Source organism: Heptranchias perlo, unplaced genomic scaffold, assembly GCF_035084215.1.
Source record: "Heptranchias perlo isolate sHepPer1 unplaced genomic scaffold, sHepPer1.hap1 HAP1_SCAFFOLD_295, whole genome shotgun sequence".
NCBI classification, from domain to species: Eukaryota; Metazoa; Chordata; class Chondrichthyes; order Hexanchiformes; family Hexanchidae; genus Heptranchias; species Heptranchias perlo.
The window spans coordinates 313,300-333,664 of NW_027139307.1; the positions used below are offsets into that span (position 1 = coordinate 313,300).

Consider the following 20,365-nt stretch of genomic DNA (forward strand, 5'->3'; position numbering starts at 1 on the left):
TCTATCACACAAAGGAAGGCCCTGCTGGCTCCGCCATATTGAAAACTTTGCTGTCCGCTCGAAGTTTTGAGGCGGTGTGGGTCCCGCTGCCCGAGCCCCATGCCGGCGGCTGCCTGGTGACCCCCTCTTCTCTTCCAACCCAACCAGCCACTCCGGAGAGGCCTTACCTGCGGCGGGCGGACCTTGCAGATGCCGGTCCTCTCTGCGATGGGCCGGATCTTGCTGATGAACCTGAAGGGGTCGGCGAACTCCTCCGGGGTGGGCTCGAACACCGGGCATTCGGGCGGGGGGATGAACTCCACGGCCTGGCTCATGGCGCTGCCGGGCCGGCTGGTTCCGGCTCTACCTCGGACTGGGTGTTGGGGCGTTAGCGGCGGCGTCGCTCCCTGGCTCGGGTTGTGTGCGGGGCCGGCTCGCTGACGGTTGCTGGCGGGCGCGCGCTCCGGCCGCTCGCACTCTCCCTCTCTCGCGCGCGCGCTCCGGCCGCTCGCACTCTCCCTCTCTCGCGCGCGCGCGCCCTCCGCTCGCACTCTCCCTCTCTCTCGCGCACGCGCTCCGGCCTCTCGCACTCTCCCTCTCTCGCGCGCGCGCGCTCCGGCCTCTCGCACTCTCCCTCTCTCGCGCGCGCGCGCTCCGGCCTCTCGCACTCTCCCTCTCTCTCGCGCGCGCGCTCCGGCCTCTCGCACTCTCCCTCTCTCGCGCGCGCGCGCTCCGGCCTCTCGCACTCTCCCTCTCTCGCGCGCGCGCGCTCCGGCCTCTCGCACTCTCCCTCTCTCTCGCGCGCGCGCTCCGGCCGCTCTCGAGCTCTTTTTTTTCCGTTGCTTCGTCTCGCTCTCAAACAACGCAGCACCGCCGCCACCTCCACCAGCTCCCTCCGCCCAGCAACGAGTCCGTGCACCCACGCCGTCGGTTCACCCCAACGGCCCGCGCGCAACCGGCCCGAACCAAACTCTGCCCGCCCAACATCGACGCCACAACGCAGCAAGGGGCTGGAATCGAGCCAGGGGGTCTGCGATAACTGTTTGTTTATATGCGGCGCATTGATACAGCCCTTTGGTCGGTGAGGCGCTGGCTCGCGCCGGGACTCTTTGTTTAAAAGCCACTCTCCTCGGCTTCGATTGGCTGCTGGTCGCAGTGAGGTGGGGTGGGGTTAAAGGGGAAATGGAGAGGGTCAAGCCTGCCGCTCGTGGGGGGCCCGGCCCGGCCCGCGCCCCCCACCCCCCGCCCCCCGCCTCCCGCCTCCGGCTCCCCTGGTCACAGGCAGCCTGTGGAAATGTTTCCTGTGAGAAACCTCTTCGGTGACTTGACAGACATGTTTAGTCTGGGTGGGGCAATCTTCACGTTCACCTTCCAAGGAGAGGTTGAGATCCTCAAATTGGCCCAGCCTGGCTTAAAATGGATCACACGGCATTCAAGTGTTGGCCTGGAAGTGAGGAACGTTCCACCTCAGTGCCCCTTCATGAAGTACTTTTGAAGTGTTGTCACTATTGTAATGTAGGTAAACCATCATGTGTAACCTTAAGTTGTACAGATCAGTATACTCCAGGTTCAGTTACTAGTCTGTGCTGAGTTACCTGATCTCAGCCAGAGCCCTGCAATTGGCTTCAGTGCTCCTGGACTAAGGAAGGAAAAGAAAATTTGATGAAGATTCCACTCCTGATTGACAGTGAACCGTCCTGGGAGGTCCATGTGTGTGGATGATAGATGAGAACAAAACCAGGCACAACTCTGGGTCCATTGATTAAATAGCCTTGAAGAATGGCCACTTGGGCCCATCGACCCCCCCACAATGGATCAACAAAAAGGCCTTGAAAATCATAGCTTCAAATGCTAAATATCACAACAAAAAAATCTTCCAGTTCTATAATGAGAAGAGTTGAGACCCCAAAGAATGCTAATAGGGCCAAAACTGATGATTAACATAAAATAATATACTCAATTAATACTTCCTTAAAGTATCCACGAGAGAAGACCCGACGAGCATGCCCTTTGATATCAGAGATAATCTAAGAAGTCAATGCGATGGAGATCCTACACCTGCTTAAAAGACTCAAAACAAACAACTCCCCAGGGATGGATGGTATATATTCCAGGTACTAGCAGAGACAATGGGAGTGAGATCTGTGAAGTACTGACGGGTGAGTGAGTCGTGAGGTCCTGTTAAACTAGAAACAAATTATGTAGTATCTTTATTGAAAATATGTGACAACACGGCCCCCAGCAACTACAAACACACTTGTCTAACATCATTAACAACCAAAATAATGGAATTAACTATCAGAAGAAAACTTGAGGGTTTCCTGTACAATAATAACCGTGTAAACAGCAGCCAACATGGTCAGAAGGTTGTGTGAGCTACCTCCTTGACTTTTTGTGACATCCCCAGAGGACTGCTGCCCCTGTGACATGGTACTTCTGAACTTGTAGAAATCCCTTAACACGGTTCTGCATGAAAGAATTGTTACATGCGCTTAAAGCAATGGGCATTATAGAAATGCATAAGAAATTGCCTCAAGGGAATGAAACAATGGTAAGAAAGAACTTGTATTTATATTAGAGTCTGTCACCTCCTTAGGATGTCCCAATGTGTTTCACATAATTAATTACTGTAGTCACTTGTTTTGTAGGCAAACACAGCAGCCAAATTAACACAGCAAGGTCCTACAAACAGCAATGAGATGAAGGACCAGTTAAGTGTTGGTTGAGGGAGGAATGTTAGCTAGGACATCAGGAGAATGCCCCTGCTCTTCTTCAAATAATACCATGGGATCTTTTAACATCTCATCTGAAAGGCATCACCACTAACAATGCAACACTCCCTCAGTACTGCACTGAAGTGTCAGCCTAGATTTTGTGCTTAAGTCCTGGAGTGGGGCTTAAACCCATGACCTACTGACTAAGAAGCAAAAGTGCGACCACTGAGCCAAACTGATACTACTTTATGATACATGTTTGAGGAGTGATAATCACGATGAGGGAATTATTAGCTGGTGTTCCTTGGATTGAAATTGGGTCCCTGCCACAGTTTTTGGCTACATATTCCCTTGGGTTAAGTATCATTGGCCACTCCCAAAAGTGGACCCCGTGTCCCCTACAATCCAGAATGCAACTTTTACTGCCCAATATCTAATTAAACAATAGCATAACCCAGGGATCATAACAAAGAATCCGTGCTCTGTATACTGCCCAGTGAAGTAGCTAACTTACCGCCAAAAGCATTCACTCTTTACGGAAAGCAGGACGAAAAGCACCCTATCGAGATGAGGCACAATTTCAAACCAATAAACTGTCTATACTACTGTTCATTCATATATTTAATGTATCAAGCTTTTACAATGTGAACAGGCAATTTCCTATAAGCGGGCTGGCCTAGATTTTCTGTTAGAACAGCTCTCCCATTGTGTCTCAGAGAGGGAGAATGAGAGCCGTTTGAGTCTATGAGGTTGGGGGTATGGCTCATCAAACTGTCAATCAAAGTCACTGCCCTGATTGAAACAGCTCCCCTTTGATGGGGGAGCACGAGGTTCACAAATGCCTGCCCCAGCCAAGCCTCTGGCTGTACAAAAGGTTAATCTCTTAGGTTCAGTGTCACTGGTCACTCCTAAAAATGGACCTTGTGCAAAAGGAATAAATCATCACCTGGCCTCTCAGGGAAATATTTATCACAATGGTGTGAAATGCTTGAGATTGTGCACACAATCCCACCTTTGTTCCAATTCACTATTGTTTGGATGAGAACCAGCTGGCCTAATGTTGAAAAAAGATGCTGCATGCAGCCTTGGGAGTTAACCACTTATAAACTGAATTTAACATTACAGAAATATTATAAATTTCCACTCATGGGGAAGACCAAAATTAGGGACCATAAACATAAGACAGTCACTAATAAATCCAAAGGGAATTCAGGAGAAGCTTCTTTACCCAGAGAGTGGTTAGAATGTGGAACTCATTGTCACAAGGAGTAGTTGAGGCGAATAGCATCAATGCATTTAAGGGGAAGCTGGATAAACACATGAGGGTGAAAGGAATAGAAGGTTATGCTGATAGGGTTAGATGAAATCATACAATGGTTACAGCACAGGATGAGGCCATTTGGCCCATCGAGCCCATGCCGGCTGTTTGTAAGAGCAATCCAGTTAGTCCCATTCCCCCGCTCTTTCCCTGTAGCCCTGCAAATTTTTTCCCTTCAAGTATTTATCCAATTCCTTTTTGAAAGCCACGATTGAATCTGCCTCCACCCTTTCAAGCAGCGCATTCCAGATCGTAACTACTCGCTGCTTAAAACAGTTTTTCCTCATGTTGCCTTTGCTTCTTTTGCCAATCGCCTTAAATCTGTGTCCTCTGGTTCTCGACCCTTCCACAGTTTCTCTTTATTTACTTTATCTAAACCTTTCCGGATTTTGAACATTTCTATCAAATCTCCTCTCAACCTTCTCTGCTCTAAGGAGAACAACCCCAACTTCTCCAGTCTAGCCATATAGCTGAAGTCCCTCATCCCTGGAACCGTTCTAGCAAACCTTTTCTGCACAACCTTTCTAAAGTGCAGTGCTCAGAATTGGACAGAATACTTCAGTTGTGGTTGAACTAGTGTTTTATAAAGGTTCATCATAACTTCCTTGCTTTTGTACTCTGTGCCTCTATTTATAAAGCCCAGGTTCCCGTATGCTTTTTTAACCGCTTTCTCAGCCTGTCCTGCCACCTTCAAAGATTTGTGCACATATACCCCCAGATCTCTCTATTCTTGCACCCCCTTTAGAATTGTACCATTTAGTTTATATTGCTTCTCCTCGTTCTTCCTGCCAAAATGTATCACTTCGCCCTTCTCTGCGTTAAATTTCACCTGCCATGTGTCCACCCATTCCACCAGCCTGTCTATGTCCTCTTGAAGTCTACCACTATCCTCCACTTCCAAGTTTTGTGTCATCTGCAAATTTTGAAATTGTGCCCTGTACACCCAAGTCCAAGTCATTAATATATATCAAGAAAAGCAGTGGTCCCAGCCACGACCCCTGGGGAACACCACTGTACACCTCCCTCCAGTCCGAAAAACAACCATTCACCACTACTTTCTGCTTCCTGTCACTTAGCCAATTTCGTATCCATGCTGCTACTGACCGTTTTATTCCAAAGGCGTCAATTTTGCTGAAATAAGGTGGGAAGAGATTCGTGTGGAGCATAAACACCGGCGTGGACCTGTTGGGCCTAATGGCCTGTTTCTGTGTGATACTCTCTATGTAATAGTACAGGCAAAACAGGTAAAGGTTGAAACCCAATGCAAATTGGTCAGATTTGCAGATGATATTGAACATGGGAGGCCAGCTAAGGATCTACAAAATGAACCAGATAAAATATAGAAGTGGGCATAGCTGTAGTAGATGAAATTCAGTACAGATGGGCAACAGAATGGTGTTGAACTAGCTAGGGGTGATCCAAGGGTATTTGGCATTTAACATGCCACGGGTAATGCAGTAGATGTAATGTATTTGGATTTTCAAAAGGCCTTTGATAAGGTACCACAGAGTAGACTCATGACTAAGGTCTAGGAGTTAAGGGACAAGTAGCAGAATGGATAGCAAGCCGGCTACAAAACAGAAAACAGAGAGTTACTCAGACTGCCAAAAGGTGGGCAGTCAGATCGGTGCTGGGACCACTGCTGTTGAGCGTTTACATAATTGCTTTGAACTCGGGAATTGGAAGTACAATTTCAAAATTTGTGGATGAAACCAAATCGGGGGGTATAGTTAATACAGAGGAAGACTGCGACAAAATACAAGAAGATATTAATAAGCTTGAGGAATGGGTGTGTAATTGGCAAATGAGTTTCAATATAGATAAGTGTGAGGTGCTGCATTTTGGTAGGAGGAATAAGGAGGCCACATACTCCTTGGAAAATATGAGTCAAGATGGGGTAGAGGAGCTAAGGGAATGGGGTACACATTCACAAATCATTACAAAGTAGCAAAGCAAGTTAACAAGGCCATTAGAATTGGAAACAAAGCACTGGGGTTCATTTCTAGAAGAACAGAATTGAAAAGCATGGAAGTTATGTTAAACTTGTATGGAACCTTGGTTAGCTCACATTTAGAGTACTGTGTACAGTTCTGGTCTCCATATTACAAAAAGGATATAGAGGAACTCGAGAAGGTGCAAAAAAGATTTACAAGGATGATACCAGAACTGAGATGTTATAACTATCAGGAAAGACTAAAAAGGCTGGGCTCTTTTCTCTAGAAAAGAGGTGGCTGGGGGGGTGACCTGATAGACGTCTTTAAAATTATGAAAGGGTTTGATAGGATAGACATAGAGATGTTTTCACTTGTGGGTGAGTCCAAAACTAGGGGCCATAAATATAAGAGTCACTAATAAATCCAATAAAGAATTCAGGAGAAACTTCTTTACCTGAAGAGTGGTTAGAATGTGGAACTTGCTACCACATGGAGTAGTTGAGGCGAATAACACAGATGCCTTGAAGGGGAAGCTAGATAAGTACATGAGGGAGAAAGGAATAGAAGAATATGCTGGTAGGGTTAGATGAAGTAGGGTGGGAGGAGGCTCGTGTGGAATATAAACTCCGGAATAGACCAGTTGGGCTGAATGGCCTGTTTCTGTGCTGTAAATTCTATGTAATATGCCCAGTTGCTATAGGGTAGCAATCAACAAAGTAAACAGAATGCTGAACTATATTGCTAAGTTGATGGAATACAAGTTAGAGGACGTCATGTTAAAACTGGACAGTGCTTTGGTCCGACTGCATCTTAAGTACAGTGTCCACTTTTGGTCACCAAGACACATGGGAGACATTTAAGCGCTGGAGGCAGTGTAGAGAAGAGCCTTGATCCTGATCTCTAATCAAAGGGCACTGAGTCATGAAGAAAGACCAGAGGGGATTCCCGCTAGGTCCACTTATCACTGGGGCCAGTGTTGCTGACATCAAGAACTATCCAACGTAAAAACTCCAAAATTAACAGGGAAAAAGAGATGATTATAATATAGGCTTTGGGAGCGGAACAAATTCTTACAGGATTGCTCGACCTGCAGTTAGAGTCCTAGAGTCATACAGCACGGATAGAGGCCCTTCGGCCCATCGTGTCCGCGCCGGTTATTTGGGGTTGGTTCGTTAGATTCTTATCACCTTCATATAAGCCTTGAACTGGTTTGGGTTGATGCTCAGTTTATGTTAGGCTCACATATGGACTTGAACTCTCATTCCTCCTGTTGTAGGTGCCTCTCACTCAGGCTCTTACTGTTTTAATATTAACTTTGTCTCCTACTCCCTCATTGGCTTATGGTTCCATGGGTGGCGGTCACCCTCCAGTATTCTGCCTTGTCATCATTGTTCATCTTTGAACTTGCCAATGAAAGGTGGTGTGAAGGGGAAAGGAGGCACTCCTACATTCCACTACAAAACTGCATATTACCTCACGGAGATGCTATGTAGTGTTCCTGTAGTTTTATCACTTTTTTTTCCCTTCTTTCTCCTCTCCCTTTCTCTTCTCTCTCAGTTCAGCATAGGAGTCAGCTTGGTGTGGTTAAAAGCAACTTTTATTTGTGGTTTCATCGAGGCCAGACTAACACTGCCGATAACAAATAAACAGATAATAAATTCATTAGGTTACAGGCTGGATTTTTATAGTGAGAATCAAAAACCCAAAACTTAAGAAAAGATCTTACGCCTTTTCTTCGTGCATCACCTCTGCAGTCGTACTTAGTGTTACCTTGTATATCTTGTTTATATGTGCCTAAATTCAGGGCTGTTTATCCAGAACTCCCCCTTCCTTATTTGAATAATGGTTCAGTCCTTCTAGGATTTCCTTCCTTAAGTTAACCTTTTTTCTGATATCCTAGTTTGTGTGTCAGAAACACATGGACAGGGAATTTCCTCAGAGCTGCTCCCGCCCTGCTGCCCTCACTCTGCCGGACACCCCGTTTCCATATGGAAACAGGGTTTGCGCCGCACTTCTGGTAAATGTATGGCAGCGGAGCGGGAGCAGCTGCGAAGAAATCCCTACTCACGGATTCGCATTGATAAAAGATAAAAGAACCTCAGTACAAAATAAATCATTGTAAACAATTTTACAACACCAAGTTATAGTCCAGCAATTTTATTTTAAATTCACAAGCTTTCGGAGGCTTCCTCCTTCGTCAGGTGAGCGATGTGAAAATGACATCGCTCACCTGACGAAGGAGGAAGCCTCCGATAGCTTGTGAATTTAAAATAAAATTGCTGGACTATAACTTGGTGTTGTAAAATTGTTTACAATTGTCAACCCCAGTCCATCACCGGCATCTCCACATCAAAATAAATCATGGCGGAGCATCCCAGTTGTTGATAACATCAGAGCCGAGCCTATTCATGAGCCTATTTCCAATTAGGTACAACAATCAGGAGAGGGAGCGCTGTCTGATTTTCACCACTAGCCCAGGGCCACACTAGCTCTGTGGTTCTGTGTAGCACAGAGGGGAGACTTTAGCTCTGAGCTATTAGACAAGTCACTCCCACTGTATCAACAGTTTGCACATTTCCCAACAGGGTGATCCCACAAATTCACACCCCTCATTTTGCTGTTCTGTGCAGAGAAATTCCACACCCTTTGCACCACCTCCACAACAATTATTTGAATATAGGCCTAGAAGAAGTGTGTCGAAATTTGCAGATAATAACAAAATAGGAGGCAAAAGCAAAATACTCAGATGATAGAAATCTGAAATAAAAACAAAATACTGGAGAAGCTCAGCAAGTCAGGCAGCATCTGTGGAGAAAGAAACAGTTAACGTTTCAGGCCGCAGACCTTTCGTCAGTTCTTCAACCTGAAACGCTAACTCTTTCTTTCTCCACAGATTCTGCCTGACTTGCTGAGCTTCTCCAGCATTTTCTGTTTTTATACCAAAATAGGAGGTGTAGTTAATTCTTTTAAAGCCCAAAGGAAGCTGCAAAAGGATATTGATAAGATGGGGGAATGGGTTAAAAGTGGCAGATGGAATTCAGTCTCAGTAAGCGTGAGGAGATGCAATTTGGTAAAATATAACAGATAATTATACTGTGACTGGAAGTAGGCTCGGTGTGTGGAAGAGCAGGGAGATTTGGGGGGACAGGTTCACAGGATATGAAAGGCAGTTCCTCAAGTGTAAAAGTAGCTAATGGCACTCTAGGTTTTATCACGAGATTTAGAAAATAAAAGCCAAGAGATAATGACGAGCCTATACAAAACCTTAATAAGATTATAACAGAGTATTTGAGCAGTATTAGGCTCCACACTATAGGAAGGATATTGAGGCTTTAAAGAGGGTTCAATGCAGATTCACTAGGATGCTGTCTGGTATGAGGAAATACAAAGACAAAGAAAGACTGGAATTTACTTCCAGTGTTAGTGGTTGAGGCAGACACTGTGTCAACATTCAGGATTAAATTGGATAGGTGTATAACAGAAAAGGAGTTGGAGGGGTACAGGAAAAGGGTGGGTAAATGGCATTAGAATTATTTGCTCGCATGGATGGTAAATGCCAGCACAGACTGGTTGGGTCGAATGGCCTGTGTCTGTCTTGTAATGTCGATGTATCTATTTCCAGTCTAGTAGACCGTTCTTTCCCAGCCCTAGGCCCTTTCTAACTCAAAGAAAATATCTGCTGCACTGCTATATTCAAACTTTACTGCAGCTCTTAAAAGCCTAACATGAAGTTGTGAGCAATGCTCTGAGTCTGTATTGCACATGAAAAAGTAATAATTTAAGACATCGCAATAACACTGACACAAAATCCTGGAACTCCCTACCGAACAGCACTGTGGGAGAACCTTCACCACACAGACTGCAGCGGTTCAAGAAGGCGGCTCACCACCACCTTCTCAAGGGCAATTGGGGATGGGCAATAAATGCCGGCCTCGCCAGCGACGCCCACATCCCATGAACGAACAAAAAAAAATTCTTCCTAAAGAATCCGTATTAATCGGGGGTGTAGGGACCGAAGTGGGGGGCCATCCGTCCGGAAACCGTCCCCCTCAGAGCATGAGGCCTGGGAGATTTTAACTGGGGGCAGGAATTGGGGGTGTGAGGACTGAAGTGGGGGGCGATCCGTTCAGGCCACCCACGCCCCAGAGCGTGAGGCTGGGAAATTTTAACTCCAAAGACTCATTTGAATGCCCCGACACTGACTCTCATCTGAAGATGGCGGGAATGACGTCAATGCCGGCAGGGGGGGGGGAGGAGGGTGGAAAACCGCTGGGTGGGGGGGGGGCGTCAGGCAGCGACCAGGGATGCACGGAGACGGTCTCTGGTGAGTTATTTGAGGAAGGGGGAGAATTGGCAATTGTTGGGGGGAGTTCGGGGCAGGACTGGTCTAAAATATCCTTATGGAGCCTGGAGGAGCAGGCCTGCTCCCTCTGGCCCACAAGGAAACTGTAAAATGTAAAATGAAACTTACCTGGGCCTTCTGTGGCCATGATGCTGTCAGCTGAGCGGAACATCGTGGGAAAAGTCCAGGAAAACAGTTACAAAGAGTGCGGGGTGAATCGGGGCGGTGACAGGGGAGCATCGCAGGGAAAGTCCGGTAAGAGTATTTAAAATTGCGTGGAGTTTTGGAGTGGTAACAGCACAAGAGTGAAGAATCTGAAAAGACATCATAGCCAATGCAGAAGAAGGAGTAACGGAGCCCGAGGAATAAGAGCTCAGTGTTCAATGATTTATTCACGCTTCAAGATTTAACTATATAGTAGATTAAAGGGCTACTAAACTTAAAAATAATACATAGGTTGGTTTTGCTCTTACCTCTTATCAGCTTTAAGTAAATAGACGTAATAAGCTAAATATACTATATTGAGAAATAGAAACCAAACTAAATCCATCTGATAATCATAATTTAGTAATAAAGGAGAATCAGCAGAGGAGGTAAATAAATAATTGTTGTAAAATAAATAAATATGAAGTAGTTAATGGCAGCACAGGCAGTGTGTCCGGACTGCAATAGTGAAAGTTTGTGGACACATACTGTCCCGGGTGTCCTGTGGGAAATGTCTGTGCCTTGAGTCACTCTGGCTCAGACTCGTCAAGCTTGGAGTGTGAGTTAGAGACTCACTGACACATAAGGGAGAGGGGAAAACATCTGGATAGCTTACTCCAGAACTCCAGAAGAGCATGTGATTGACAATCAGCAGGGTAATGGGACCCTAGTGGAGGCAGGGAAGGAGGAGCTGCAGAATTTGGTCCTGTCCAGCGGGTATGATGTACTTGCTATCCGTGGGAATAAGGAAAAAGACTACAGCGAGGAAGGCCAGAATGCTAACAATGGCATTGTGGAGCAGGAGGCAGTCCAAGGTGGGCCGGAGGGGCGGGGAGGGAAATTGCAGAATCGAAAGGTTGCAGTTATAGGGGATTCAATAATTAGAGGAATAGAGGATGTCTTCTGCAGTTGCGATTGAGATTAAGGAATATCTCGAAACAGCTGGAAAGGAACATGGAAAGGGAGGAGGTCCTACTGAGGGAGTATCAGGAGCTAGGAGCTCAATTAAAAAGCAGGACCTTGAGGGTAGTAATAATAAAATACCTGTTAAAAATAAAACAGGAGTGTTGAAAAATAAAAACATATTAAATTGACTGCATAGCAATGTACCAAGCATCAGCAACCAAAAGTGTGAGAAATACACCATCAGGACAGGGCATATGGACAGGGTGGGAACAGTTACCCAATTGAGAGTTCTGTGAACAAATGCAAGTAGCATAAGAAATAAAACAAGTGAGTTAGAAGCACAAATTCTACTTAAAGGATGTGATGAAGTAGCCATTACAGAGATCTGGCTACAAGCTGGGCATTATTGTGACCTAAATATTCTAGGCTATAAGATCTTCAGGAAGGACAAGGAAAATTAGGAAAGGAGGAGTAGCAATATTGATAAAAGATACAATTACAGCAGTGGAAAGGATATTGGTAAGGGTGATCAGGGGTGGAAACAGTATGGGTAGAAGTAAGAAACAATAAAGGATACAGGACTCTGGTGAGAGTTGTCTACAGACCTCCTGACAGTAGTGATGTATGGGGATTGGAGGTGGGGGGGGGTGTGGGAGATGTATATATACAGAGATCAGGGAAGCATGTAGCAGAAACAATGTGGTTATAATGGGAGATCCTAATTTTCACATAGACTGGGAGTAGCAGAACAGCTCAAGTAGTAAAGGCAATGAATTTCTAGAATGTATTTGGGACAGTTTTCTGGAACAGTATGTTTTAGAACTGACAAGGGATAAGGTCATACTAGATTTAGTGATGAGTAACAAATCAGAATTAGTTAACAATCTGACTGTAAGGGAACATCTTGCGCATGGTGACCATAATATGATTGAATTTGATATTAGGTTTGAGAGGGAGAAGCAAGAGTCACAAATCAAGATTTTAAATTTAAGTAAGGCAAACTTGGAAAGGATGAGAAATAAAATGACCGCAGTAGACTGGACTGAGCTGTTAACAGGTACACCTACAGACAAACAATGGGATGTTTTCAAGGAAGTTTTTGGTACAATATAAAACCAGTATATGCTCCTTGTTAAGCAACCTTGGTCAACAAACAAGGTAAGAGACAGTATGAAGCTCACAGAAAAGGCTTACACAAATACAAAGAAAAGTGGAAATCCAGCAGACTGGGAATTTAAAAAAGAACAAAGAAAGTAATAAGAGGTGGAAAAAAGGAGTATAAACAAAAACTTGCAAGAGCTAACAGTTAAAGTTTTTTATCAATATATTAAGAGAAAGAGAGTGGTGAGGGAGAATGTGGACCCATTAAAGACAGATGCAGGTGAGACTATAATGGATAATTAGGAACTGGCAGACTTGCTTTTTCACAGTGCAGGAAGAAGACAAAATACCAGGGGTATAAGGGAATCTAAAAGTAAGTCATTGGGAAGGAACTTATGGAATTTAATATAAGTAGGAAAATGTTAATGGGGAGAATAAAGGGACTTAGGATGGACAAATCTCCAGGACCTGATGGTTTCCACCCGAGAGTATTAAAAGATACAAGTGGGGAAATTGCAGATGCGTTAGTCATAATTTTTCAAAGCTCTCTAGATTTAGGAATTGTTCCTTTAGATTTGGAAAATTGCAAATGTCACTTCATTATTTCAGACAGGAAGGAGGGTGAAACCAGGAAACGACAAACCTGTCAGATTAGCATGAGTTGTGAAGAAGTTAATGGAACCTATCATCAGGTACAGAGTGGACTGAGCACAGACAAGTATGATAAAAAAGAGTCAGCATGGATTTGTGAAGGGTAGGTCATGTCATGTTGATTTTTTTGAGGTGGTCACTAACATGTCTTTATGGACTTCCAGAAGGCATTTGATAAGGGTCCACACAAGAGATTATTAGTAAAAATGAGAGCATGTGGAATTGGAGGGAACCTTATGACATGGGTTAGAAATTTGTTAGAAGGTAGGAGACAGATTGGGGATAAAGGGAATGTGCTCTGATTGGTGGGGTGTGACAAGTGATGTTCCCCAGGGATCTGTACTGGGGCCTCAGCTTTTCACCATATTTATTAATGACTTAGATGAAGGAATAGAGAGTTGTATATCCATGTTTGCAGATGACACTAGGTTAGAAGCCACAGTAAGTTGTGTGGATGGGAGCAGGAAGTTACAAAAGGACAGACAGATTAAATGAGTGGGCAAAACTGTGGCAGATGGAGTTCAATGTGGGGAAGTGTGAGGTCATCCACTTTGGACCTAAGAAAGACAAATTGAATATTTTCTTAATGGCAAGAGACTAGCAACTGTAGAGGAGCAAATGGATTTCGGCATCCAAGTGCACAAAGCTAGTGGACAGGTACAAAAAGTAATCAAAAAGGCTAATGGGATGTTCATAGAATCATAGAAAATTTACGGCACAGAAGGAGGCCATTCAGCCCATCGTATCCGCGCTGGCCGAAAAGGATCCGCCCAGCCTAATCCTACTTTCCAGCACTTGGTCCGTAGCCCTGTAGGTTACGGCACTTCAGGTGCACATCCAAGTACTTTTTAAATGAGTTGAGGGTTTCTGCCTCTACCACCCTTTCAGGCAGCGAGTTCCAGACCCCCACCACCCTCTGGGTGAAAAAACCTTCACCACACGGATTGCAGTGGTTCAAGAAGGCGGCTCACCGCCACCTTCTCAAGGGCAATTAGGGATGGGCAATAAATGCTGGTCTTGCAGCGATGCCCACATCCTATGAACGAATAAAAAAAAATTCTATATGCCTTCTTAACTACCTTATCTACCTGTCCTGCTACCTTCAGTGATCTGTGGACATGCACTCCAAGGTCTCTCTCTTCCTCTACACCTTCCAGTATCCTCCCATTTATTGTGTACTCCCCTGCCTTGCTTGCCCTCCCCAAATGCATTACTTCACACTTCTCCGGATTGAATTCCATTTGCCACTTTTCTGCCCACCTGACCAGACCATTGATATCTTCCTGCAGTCCACAACGTTCCTCCTCACCGTCAACCCACGGCCAATTTTTGTATCATCTGCAAACTTCTTAATCATGCCCCCCTACATTTAAGTCCAAATCATTAATATATACCACAAAAAGCAAGGGACCTGGTACTGAGCCCTGTGGAACCCCACTGGAAACAGCCTTCTAGTCACAAAAACACCCGTCGACCATTACCCTTTGCTTCCTGCCACTGAGCCAATTTTGGATCCACTTGCCACTCTCCCTTGGATCCCATGGGCTTGTACTTTTTGACCAGTCTGCCACATGGAACCTTGTCAAAAGCGTTGGTAAAATCCATGTAGACTATATCAACTGCACTACTCTCATTGACCCTCATTATTACCTCCTACGGGTATGGTAGCATAGTGGTTATGTTACTGGACTAGTAATCCAGAGGCCGAGACTAATAATCCGGAGTCATAAGTTCAAATCCCGCCATGGCAGCTGGGGAATTTAAATTCAATTAATTAAATAAAATCTGGAATTAAAAAAACACTAGTATCAGTAATGGTGGCTATGAAATTACCGGATTGTCATAAAAACCCATCTGGTTCACTAATGCCCTCTAGGGAATGAAACCTGCCGTCCTTACCCGGTCTGGCCGATATGTGACTCTAGACGAACAACAATGTGGTTGATTCTTAATTGCCCTCTGAAATGGCCTAACAACAAGCCACTCAGTTGTACAATCTCGCGAAAACAAGTCAAAATAAGAACAAAACCGGACGGACCATGAGGCACCGGACACAACAAAGGTAAACCAAGCCCAGTTGACCCTGTAAAGTCCTCCTCACTAACATCTGGGGACTTGTGCCAAAATTGGGAGAGCTGTCCCACAGACTAGTCAAGCAACAGCCTGACAGCCATACTCACAGAATCATACCTTTTAGCCAATGTCCCAGACTCTTCCATCACCATCCCTGGGTATGTCCTGTCCCACCGGCAGAACAGACCCACCAGAAGTGAGCAAACCAACACGAGGGAAAAACCGACTTGACCTCGTCCTCATCAATCTACCTGTCGCAGATGCATCTGTATTGGTAGGAGTGACCACCGCACAGTCCTTGTGGAGACGAAGTCCCATCTTCGCACTGAGGACACCATCCAACGTGTATGTCTGGCACTATCACTGTGCTAAATAGGATAGATTCAGAACAAAGCAGCTCAAAACTGGGCATCCATGAGGCGCTGTGGGCCAGCAGCAGCAGAATTGTATTCCAGCACAATCTGTAACCTCGTGGCCCGGCATATTCCTTACTCTACCATTACCAACAAGCCAGGGGATCAACCCTGGGTCAATGAGGAGTGTAGAAGAGCATGCCAGGAGCAGCACCAGGCGTACCTAAAAATGAGATGCCAACCTGGTGAAGCTACAACTCAGGACTACATGCATGCTAAACAGCGGAAGCAACATGCTATAGACAGAGCTAAGCGATTCCACAACCAACGGATCAGATCAAAGCTCTGCAGTCCTGCCACATCCAGTCGTGAATGGTGGTGGACAATTAAATGACTAACGGGAGGAGGAGGCTCTGCAAACATCCCCATCCTCAATGATGGCTGCATCCAGCACGTGAGTGCAAAAGACAAGGCTGAAGCGTTTGCAACCATCTTCAGCCAGAAGTGCCGAGTGGATGATCCATCTCGGCCTCCTCCCGATATCCCCAGCATCACAGAAGCCAGTCTTCAGCCAATTCGATTCACTCCACGTGATATCAAGAAACGGCTGAGTTCACTGGATACAGCAAAGGCTATGGGGCCCTGACAACATCCCAGCTGTAGTGCTGAAGACTTGTGCTCCAGAACTAGCCGTGCCTCCAGCCAAGCTGTTCCAGTACAGCTACAACACTGGCATCTACCCGACAATGTGGAAAATTGCTCAGGTATGTCCTGTCCACAAAAAGCAGGACAAATCCAATCCGGCCAATTACCGCGCCATCAGCAAAGTGATGGAAGATGTCGTCGACAGTGCTATCAAGTGGCACTTACTCACCAATAACCTGCTCACTGATACTCAATTTGGGTTCCGCCAGGACCACTCAACTTCAGAACTCATTACAGCCTTGGTCCAAACATGGACAAAAGAGCTGAATTCCAGAGATGAGGTGAGAGTGACTGCCTTTGACATCAAGGCAGCATTTGACCGAGTGTGGCACCAAGGAGCCCCAGTAAAATTGAAGTCCGTGGGAATCGGGGCAAACTCTCCAGTGGCTGGAGTCATACCTAGCACAAAGGAAGATGGTAGTGGTTATTGGAGGCCAATCATCTCAGCCCCAGGCATTGCTGCAGGAGTTCCTCAGGGCAGTGTCCTAGGCCCAACCATCTTCAGCTGCTTCATCAATGACCTTCCCTCCATCATAAGGTCAGAAATGGGGATGTTCGCTGATGATTGCACAGTGTTCAGTTCCATTCGCAACCCATCAGATAATGAAGCAGTCCGTGCTCGTATGCAGCAAGACCTGGACAACATCCAGGCTTGGGCTGATAAGTGGCAAGTAACATTCACACCAGACAAATGCCAGGCAATGACCATCTCCCAAAAGAGAGAGTCTAACCACCTCCCCATGACATTCAATGGCATTACCATCGCCGAATCCCCCACCATCAACATCCTGGGGGGTCACCATTGACCAGAAACTGAACTGGACCAGTCATATAAATACTGTTGCTATAAGAGGAGGTCAGAGGCTAGGTATTCTGCGGTGAGTAACTCACCTCCTGACTCCCCAAAGCCTTTCCACCATCTACAAGGCACAAGTCAGGAGTGTGATGGAATACTCTCCACTTGCCTGGATGAGTGCAGCTCCAACAACATTCAAGAAGCTCGACACCATCCAGGACAAAGCAGCCCGCTTGATTGGCACCCCATCCACCACCCTAAACATTCACTCCCTTCACCACCGGCGCACTGTGGCTGCAGTGTGTACCATCCACAGAACACTGCAACAATTCGCCAAGGCTTCTTCAACAGCACCTCCCAAACCCGTGACCTCTACCACCTAGAAGGATGAGGGCAGCAGGCACATGGGAACAACACCATGTGCCTGCACGTTCTCCTCCAAGTCACACACCATAGCAACTTGGAACTATATCGCCGTTCGTTCATCGTCGCTGGGTCAAAATCCTGGAACTCCCTTCCTAACAGCACTGTGGGAGAACCTTCAGCACACGGACTGCAGCGGTTCAAGGCGGCGGCTCACCACCACCTTCTCAAGGACAATTAGGGATGGGCAATAAATGCTGGACTTGCCAGCGACGCTCACATCCCATGAACGAATAAAAAATTCAACCAAGTTAGTCAGACATGACCTTCCCTTAACAAATCCATGCTGACTGTCCTTGATTACTCCATGCCTTTCTAAGTGACGGTTTATCCTGTCCCTCAGAATTGATTCCAGTAATTTGCCCACCACCGAGGTGAGACTGACTGGCCTGTAATTACTTCGTCTATTCCTCGGTCCCTTTTTTAACAATGGTACAACATTAGCAGTCCTCCAATTCTCCAGCACCACGCCTGTATCCAGTGAGGATTGGAAAATGATGGTCAGAGCCTCTGCTATTTCCTCCCTTGCTTCTTTTAACAGCCTGGGATACATTTCATCTGGCCCTCGTGATTTATCTACTTTCAAAGATGCTAATCCCCTTAATACTTCCTCTCTCACCAAGTTTATCCCATCCAATATTTCACATTCCTCCTCAACTACAATGTCTGCATTGTCCCTCTCTTGTGAAGACAGACGCAAATTATTCATTAAGAACCATGCCAACATCTTCCGCCTCCACGCATAGGTTACCTTTTTGGTCTCTAATAGGCCCTACTCTTTCCTTAGTTATCCTCTTGCTCTTAATGTATTTATAAAACATCTGGATTTTCCATGATTTTACTTGGCAACATTTTTTCTTACCCTCTCTTTGCTTTGTTGACCTTTATCTCAAGAGGGCTGGAATACAAAGGGGGGAAGTGATGCTTCAGTTGTACAGCACCTTGGTCAGACCCCATGTCGAGTACTGCACTCAGTTCTGGGCACGGTACCTCAGGAAGGATGAATGGGCCTTGGAGGGGGTGCAGCATAGATTCACCAAAATGATACCATGGCTTCAAGGGTTAAATTATGAGGCCAGGTTGCATAAACTTAGTTTGTATTCCCATGAGATTATGAGGTTGAGGGTGATCTAATCGAGATGTTTAAAATGTTCAAAGGATTTGACAGACTAGATAGAGGGAAACTATTTTCCGTGGTGGGAGAATCCAGACCAAGAATAATTTTAAAATTAGAGCTAGGCCATTTAGGAGTGAAATCAGGAAGCCCTTTTTCACACAAAGGGTAGTGGAAATCTGGAACTCCCTCTCCCAAAAGGCTGTGGATGCTGGGGGACAATTGGAGCTTTCAAGATAGATTTTTATCAGGTAAGGGTATCAAGGGATATGGAGCAAAGGTGGTAAATGGGGCACAGATCAGCCATTGGATTGAATGGGGGAGCAGGCTCAGGGGCTGAATGGCCTTCTCCTGTTCCTATGCTACCAGCTTTCACTTAGTTGGCCTGCCCATAAAATGGAATGTGACTTTTCCTTTTAAATTAAGCCCCTCGCCTCTGGAGCGGGCAGACTTCCCATGCCTGATTTCACATATGTTAACATGGTTGGGGGGGACGGGAATGCAGCGCAAACCCCCCCTCCCCCCACCAACTCAACTCCCACCCACACCAATCCTGCCAGGTAGTGTTGTGGGGTGCGGTTTAAAATCAGCTCTTCAAGTTCAGTGAGCATGTATGACAGTAACTGTACTGACATGGTCCCATGATGGAAGTACTGCTTCATGCCGACATGATAAAGATAAACGTACCAGAGCTTTTGATGCTTAAATCAGGAACAGCGAGCTGATGGTATTGAAATGCATCTGAGACCTTTACTCTCTTTCCTATTGTACAATGTATTGCAATATTAATTTAAAAACTAAACATAGGTACTGAAAATGAAATTGTGGTGTGATTATACAGTGATTACAATGCTCTTCACAGTTAACCATGCTCCCTATTTTTGTGTCAGTTGCAAATTCTTATATTTTGCCCCCTATCTCCAATTCCAGATCGTTTATATAGGAACAATGGTCCTAACACTGACCCCTAGGGGGCACCACCAGTTCCATCCCTCCAGTCCGGAAAACATCCATTAACCACGACTCTGTTTTCTGTCCTTCAGCTAGCTTGTAATTCATGCTGCCACACTCCCTCTAATAACATGTGCCTTGATTTTATCAACAAGACTGCTATGTCACTTTTGAAAATCCATATGCAAACAACCAGTGTAATGCATTTTTCAATGCGTTCTGGTATTTTCTTAAAGAACTCTATTAAATTTGTCATACAAATCTGGCTGATTGTCCTTTATTAACCCATGTCTTTCTAGGTGAGTATTAATTTTATCCCATATTATGGCCTCTAGAAGCTTGCCCACTGCTATGTTACCTGACTGGTGAATAGTTACTTGGTTTATCTCTTTCTCCTTTTTTGAACAGAGGCGTTACATTGACACCTTTCAGGCCTCTGACACATCTTCCATATTCAAGGATGTTTGATAGATTGTAGTCAGAGCCTCCACCATTTTCTCTCTGACTTCTCTTGGATGCAGCTGTGGGGGCCCAATGCCTTTTCTACTTTGACTTAAGAACAGAAGAAATAGGAGCAGGAGTAGGCCATATGGCCCCTCGAGCCTGCTCCGTCATTCAATAAGATCATGGCTGATGATCTATCTCAATTCCACTTCCCTGCCCTATCCCCATATCCCTTGATTCCTTTAGTGTCCAAAAATCTATCCATCTCAGTTTTGAATATACTGAACGACTGAGCATCCACAGCCCTCTCGGGTAGAGAATTCCAAAGAATCTTAATCCTCTGAGTGAAGAAATTTT

At 45.5% G+C, this 20,365-nt stretch overlaps 1 long non-coding RNA gene across 1 annotated transcript; it reads left to right on the top strand.

Moving 5' to 3' along the window:
* Window positions 1-27: 27 nt before the first annotated feature.
* Window positions 28-19,825, top strand: LOC137310948 (uncharacterized). Its single transcript, XR_010960217.1, has 2 exons — window positions 28-2,138; window positions 19,544-19,825. It is a non-coding gene; the product is annotated as an uncharacterized lncRNA (long non-coding RNA).
* The last annotated feature ends 540 nt before the right edge of the window (window positions 19,826-20,365 follow it).